Raw genomic sequence first — 7199 nt, 5'->3', positions numbered from 1 at the left:
TGCCGAATTGTTAGGCCATTTTTTATTTGCCAAGATACATGTAGTCCTTTATAGGCCATCTAACCAGAATACGAGCTCGGTTCATTAAAAAAATGTTTAGTTAACAATATTAACGTACCAATTTTATCTTCAACTTCAAACAAATAATCTAGATACTAAGGAAAATAGATTAGGCAGCGGTGACTCCCTATCCACTTTCTGACCGGGTTTTTGTGGCACCACAGAATCTTGTTTTCGCTATTTGCTGCCGCCAGCTGGCGTGACGGAGCGCCCCCGCCCGGGAACACTTGCCACGCTGGTGTCACGTGAACGGCCCTCCTGGGTCAGCTGTTCCTGAATTTTCCTGGCGCACTTCCGGCGCCGTCTTCTGCGTCGAACTACGTACGGAACTTGAAAGCGTTGTTTGCACAGTCTGTCCGCCGTGGGGTGCGGGCCCCCACAAAAAGCACATTTCGGCGAACACGGGTGGTCCTCAGTACGGGAAACGAGTCCACACCCCCTGCACACCTTCTTGCTGGGATTGGGGCACACGTTGGCCCTGTGGCCGAGGCCCCCACAACCGTAGCACACGTCAGTTTGTCACCTGTAGAGCGTGCAGCACAGCATGCTGACACCACACATTACGTAGTTTGGCACCTTCATGCCGTCGAAGAGTACTACTACCGTAGTGGTGGTCTTGATTCGCTTAGCCTCTAGAGCCTTCGGATTCCGTTGGTTGACGATCATTGACTGGAGCTGAGCGTCACTGATATCGGCGTCCACTCCACGAATGACACCCTTGCAGGTGTTATCGGGGGCCGCCATGTAAGCAGCCACTGTGTACGATCCTTCGCCTAGCCGAATCTGCTGGATCCCTGCGTAGGCCTGCGCGTTCCTCTTCTTCGGCGTTGAAACGACGAGAATGTTCTGAGCAACGTTAGGGCAGACGATGTCACCCTCGGTCTCCGCCGGGGCCAGAGCCGCCGCCATGGCCAGAGCTTGTGCGAGCCGAATTTGACTGACTTTTTTAATGTCTAGGCCGTCCCTCGGCCTGACGATGATGCGTATGTGGTCCCTCGGCAGGCGAGGGAGCCTCGATGCGGCTGCGAGGCGCTTAGCCACCCCTGCGGGGCAGCCGTGCGGCGGCCACCCTTCACGCCCGCACAGCGTCAAGTTATTGTTGCACTGTCATAACTCCTCGCTCTCTACGCTTCCCGGGGGATGATCGTACGCAGCTTCCCGTCATCATCCCTTTTTCTGGCTCCCGTGCAGGCAGCGAATTTTTCCTCTCATCTGCTTCTAGCCCCGCGTATAGAACGTTGACATTGCATTTTCTGTAATCCCGCTGCTCCAGCCGTTATAATCGTGCTGATCTCTGTTAAACAAAGAGGAACGGGAAGTGTAATGAGGGCCGACACATAGGAGGTTAGCGATGATTCACTCAGGAATATTCGTACACCCAGAAGCAGAAAAAGTTAGAACACTGCAAGGCGCGGAGACGTATCAGAGAGTGGTCGATTGACGTGCGCTAGAAGAGCGGTAAATTTCTGCACACCCGTTCCCGAATAAGGTGCTTCTTCCTAGGCCATTGTGATTACTTATATACAGCGCACATGTATTCATCTAGCTCTGGCCCGCCAGATTTAATCCCAAAATTAAAGTGTTAAAACAACACGAAGTACCGCTTTATTTGTTGAAGATTAAATTTCTAAAATGAATAAAGCCGTCGGCAAAGCGGTTACACATATAAACCATTCTTCTACAGGCGGCCTATTTGAGAGGTTCTGCTTTGAGCTAAGAGAAGCAGGCTCTGCAATCACCCGTTCGCCGAAAGGACAATATTAGAAGACGGTATACTTTTCTGAGCCAGTTGGTGCCCAGCTTCAAGGACGGGACAATAGGAGACCCAAAAGGACAAAAACAGGTTGTGCATCTGTCTGTGTCTTTTAAGATGAAACGTTCTTTGGCTACATGTACACTGAGTTAGTGTGCAACAGTTGCGTGATGTTCGTGGGGCCCCACAGGAGGAGAGACGGGGTGAAACATGCTGAGTGAGGAGAGGAGCGGAGGGAGACTGGAGAGAGCGGGAGAGATTGATTGGGTGGGCAATTTGACCAATCCAATCCACACATCAGTAAACAATCTGACCGGTCTTTGACGACGATGGCAACTGTAGCACCACCTATGAACGAGCTGGAGAAGTTCGTGGGCCACCCGTGGGCCACCCACGTGGGCGACCCACATGGGCGACCCACATGGGCCACCCACATTCATGGGCCCTACTGATTAACGGGTTCACCTGATGGCGAATTAATCACATACGGAGGGCAACACACTTGTCCATAGCACAGCTTTCGTACTTATAGCCTTACTCTGCCTCGCCCAAACAGAATATGAGGAAAACTATTGCGGCGTTCTGAAGTCTAGGTCACCACTTTTGTCCTCAACGCTTTTAAGTGCAGAGCACTTTAGGCGCTCGACCCAAGTATATAGAGCGCCAAGGCGGCGTCCCGGGGTAACGCTGTTGTTCGCGGCGTACCCCAAAGGCTTCGAGAGCCAAGCGATTCATACAGACATAAGCGTTTGAAAGTCGTGAAACACTGGCGCTTGTGATACATCTTCCAGTTGTTTAGCGCAAAGAAAACTATAGGTACATTTGAGGAAAAATATACGTAATTAACCGGCAGCGCCCGCGTTCCCTTAGTTAAGGACGCCCGTTGGGTTGGTTTTTACGATAGTAAATGCAAAATGTGGCAGTGCAACGCCGGCACGTGCGGAGAGAAAAGCACAAAGAGAACAGAACTCCCGCTGGCGCAGTTTCAGGCAGGGGGCGCGCGAGAACTGCGAAGGCGGGAAATTTGAATTGCATGGGATGGTAGCAGTAAGCGGATAACGGCGTTACAGCCCATTATGGCGAATCATTGCTCTGCACTTCCGACAGCTTTCACACTGAGTTGAACGGCTTTACTTTTTTTGTAAAAAGTTTGTGTCCGCAGTTTTCAGAGGCAACTAGGTGCAGTTGCACTCGCTGTTATAGACAAGTGTGTTGCGCACTGTACGTGTTGCCTTGTTGGATGACGTAGGCGGACTTCTCATTTTGTGCCCGAAAAGATGTTTTTGCGCTCTTCAAACCATGGACCTACACGGTGCAGAGTGAGCACGTTTTCTGCTGCGCAACGGAAGCAGGATGATTTCTGTATGAAAAGTGTTGGAGATGACGGCTGTGAATGACGCAATGCAGGGGACGCGGCGGTTGCTATAACGCACTGTGCGCTGGGGTTATGCGGGCATAGCTTAAAATCACCACGATTAAATGAGCGTGGTGTTGCTGCATACATTATTACTAGTTAATGTCACGTCGCGCGTTGCGGTGGGCGCAGCGGTAGCCAAGGCGCACTGCATACAAAGGGTAAGCAGGTGATTCGTTTGAATGAAACCGAATTGTATTGAGTAGCTAATGTAGCTTAGACAAGCACGAATCGTGACGCCAATTTTTCGGCGCTAAAAAAATTTCAAGAGAGGTGTAAAGTGAATAGCGTTGAAAATTGCTAACGTTTTGCGTATTCAACACTATTACTTAGCAATTCTTTCAGAAGTAACATGGTCTGCCATAGTCTCGCTTTGAGCACTGTTTATGCTTAATGCACTGTTGAATTTTGAACGAATATATTGGGGGGTCCAGCCAGAACCCTCCTCTACATCGCAGATCAACGCGCTTGGGCGAGCGTCTCAGGCTGTAGTCGTGTTCACTTCTCACTGATTGCGGACTTTTTTTTTCTGTCTCTTGTCTTCTATCAACCCTTTTACATGCGTGAGCATTTATCCGAGGCCCTTTCCTTAAAGGGGTAGCGAGTTGGGCAGCGGCTTTTCGATCTCGCATTGGCTCTCCCGATAAATTTGCGGGCTTTTTACAGTGAATTTACAAGCGTGTTATGATTGTTGCTTGAGTTAGACGGATTTACAATCCGTAATGATTGACTGGGCTGTTTGTTTAAACGCGTTTGACACAAAAAAGGGAGCTGTCTGTGGAAATTAACTATGACGGTTATCCCTGTGTACAACTAGGCAATTCAGCGCGTAGTTTCAAACTCGTAATTCCGCCCATAGTATATACCACGACTTCGCGCGAGAGCAGCTCGGCGAAATGAAGGCGAAACGGTGCGGGTGTGATGACGCGCATGGTATAAGGTGGCTTCACGCGCTATCGGATGAGCCCGCGAGAATGCTAAAGCGTGACGCATTTCACCAGAGCTAATTGCCAACGCCGGAGGCACGGCTTCTGCGGCTGCGGCTCGGTGTTTACAGATAATGAGGAGCGGATTGGTGACGCCGCTTGTTATTGCACTTCGGTTGTCGAAGTAAGTTGAATAGAAAAGTAACCGCGACATTTCTGGGTACGTTCAATAACCTCACGTAATGGAAGTTAGTCCGTAGTCCTCCATAACGGAGCTCTTCACAGCCAAGGTGTGCCTTCGGAGCATTAGGCACCAAATTATGATTTCAATAGTTGCATAAATATGACTACATAATCGTCCCATAATTATAGAGTTACTAGCGTGAGCACTTATACACGGTTTCGCACGTGTTTTTAGAATTGAAGCATACGTTAAAGGCGTTCTTCTGTTTATTTAGACCACTGTAACAAGGGTTAAAACGCTGCTTAGCGCCAATTTTCGTACACATGTGCAGCTTTCCCGCTCATGGCAGTCCTTTCAACAGCGATTACTCCGTAGTTCTTCAGCGAAATGTAAAGTTATTTTGCGCAGCTAACACCGGGGGAGAAAACTTGCTTTGTGCGCAGTTTCAAGTCTCGCACATTGCGCGACTAGGTTCCTGAGCTATGGAAAGTGTCCCATAGAAATGCATGGGGAGTAAGATTTGGCATAGAATTACACACAACATATTCAGAATCCTGGAATGTTCTTTTAGTATTTTGATGTTCACGTTGACTCCTTGCTTTATGCCAAATATCACTTTCGTGAAGTGGTTTTGCTAGGTTCCTGAGAGGTCGGAATTTTGAGCGAGAAAGCTGGGTATGTTTAGTCGCAAGATTAAAAAGAAGAATGTCTCATTGAGCCTTTACGTCACGGAAGGCAGACACTATGCCGCTTTCAATTCATTGTGTGGTTCATCGGTTTGGCTGTTAACCTTGTAAGATGTAATATTTCAATAATTCTGAAACTGATTCTGAGACTTTTGTATGAGTACGATTTAAAAGGGCCCTAAATAGGTCGCTGTTCCAAGCATGCTATCGTAGATAAGCGTTCTTCTCTTTGTTTACATGTGAAGTCTTGCCACCATTCAACAGAGCTTTGACGTAGCCTTTTTGCCTCTGACGTGGCCTCTGTGTGACGCAGCTGGCGCTGACGACTAAGGCACCGCTCTTGACGGGTTCCATCAAATGCTGCAGTCAATCGGCGTTTCTGGCTCTGGGGAAGGCCGCAGGTGGTTTCGGGGGCTCGGGCGGCGTCTACGAGAGCGGCACTCTGGCACAGCGTATCTTCGTAGGGAAGGATGTCGATCGCCGCCATCCGTCACACGAGTATTCGCCGCGAGATCGACATGTAGGCGGCGACAGCGTCGCGCTGCTAGTGTGGATGCTCCGCTGAGCGGCCCGGGAGAATACACATTGTGGGTGCGCTTCGTGCCTTTTTCTAGCCGTATGTACGCACGAAAGGCGCAGACAAGAGTGGTATCCTGTAGTTCGGTTCATCAACGTTCAATGTATAGCGTGGAAGCGGCAATAAGTTTTCATTACTACGCAAGAAAAAAAAAAAGCGGCAACCCATCGGGAATCTCAGAACTGACGCAGTAATGACAATGAGCTTGTACGCCGTGGCTCGTAGCAAGATCGATCTTTCCAGACCATGGCTTTCAGCCTTCAATAACAGCATAAATAGAAACAAATCAGGACGCCTCGATCTCTGGAATTCAGTTTACAACAGCAGTTTCAATCGCTTTCACTGGTAGCATTCTTGCATTTGTGGGTTGCCCTGAAATGGTAACACCACTTAACTGCCCCGACATTTTTTCTAAGAGCTTACGATATTTTTTGTCTGTTCGAAAGGCAACATAAAATTACTGAATTTCAAACGGCGCAGAGATATAAATGCAACCGTTCTAACGGGTCTTTTGCACGCAGCTTTAGTAAATGAAATTTTAGCCACTCTGAAGACAGGTTTGATAAATAGCGGTGTCGGATCACTTATTTAATGCTTTCATCGCAAGTGAACTTGCGAATTAAATTGCTAACGCGCGCAGTACAATCAACGTCTCATGTTTAGACTTGCAAAGTAACAAGCAAGTTTACAGTGGGTAAACCAATTGCAGCTTCTGGGACCTCACAGTGAGCACAGATTTTCTGTTGCGGCTGCACTGTTGACCATTTTCGTTACTTTTCAAATATAACAGGCCCATAGAACAGCGAGATGTGTTTGCATTCTTGCGGAATGTTGCTTACGAACCATAAAGATGGCAAATGAAGTTGCCCTGTTGCAGATGCAGTAAAACGTTCCTTTTTATTACTTGTTACGATTCGAAACAGCGCAACGGTTACCCGGTAACTACTTTGTGTTGTAAACTGAACCTCGCTCTTGTCTTGGCATTTAATTCTTGAGGATTGGTTAAAAAAAGGCTCGGATAAAAGTTTTTGCGCAATTAATCTTTCTTTTTGGGGGGGGGGGGGGGGGAGGGGGGAAGGGGGGTTCTGCCAACGTTCCAAGCGCAGCGACAAGAGAATGCATGGAACGCGGAAAGCCAAACGTTGGTTATCAGTATTACTTGCAATTGAAAGTACGCTAGGCGTCGTGTTCCGTAGCGGTAAAAAAGCAGTATTGCAGTATTTTCAAAACTGATTAACACCCCTTTTGACCCTAGATTGTCCAGGAATTGTGGCTCGCCTTTTTCAAAATTGTATTGAAAGCGAGCATTGTGGGAAAAATTTAAAAAATCCAGCGAGTCATGGCACACACCCTCCACACATGTGGCCAACAACGTGCATTATATTACGTGATTTTTCCTCCTTTAAACTTAGGTCCACCTTTAGAGGTTAAGATGTCACCATATTAGGCATCTGGTTGTGCTGAGTGAAACACATTTCTCTACAAGGTGATTCACGTCGGGATTAGAAAATGGGTTTAAAAATGACACACGAAATGCCACAGGACAGACGCAAACTCACAACTGTTTAATTTTACGAGAAATCCCCCCAAAATAATCTT

The 7199-nt window shown here is 48.0% G+C and overlaps 1 pseudogene; it reads right to left on the bottom strand.

Annotated features, from left to right (window-relative positions):
* Positions 1–237: 237 nt before the first annotated feature.
* Positions 238–2253, bottom strand: LOC144160266 (uncharacterized; annotated as a pseudogene).
* Positions 2254–7199: the final 4946 nt, after the last annotated feature.

This window comes from Haemaphysalis longicornis, unplaced genomic scaffold (assembly GCF_048455015.1).
Source record: "Haemaphysalis longicornis isolate Haplotype H1 unplaced genomic scaffold, Haemaphysalis longicornis Haplotype H1 scaffold_1, whole genome shotgun sequence".
In the NCBI taxonomy this organism is placed as follows: domain Eukaryota; kingdom Metazoa; phylum Arthropoda; class Arachnida; order Ixodida; family Ixodidae; genus Haemaphysalis; species Haemaphysalis longicornis.
Note: the sequence above shows the minus strand (reverse complement) of the source record. Positions and strands in the feature narration are given on the sequence as shown.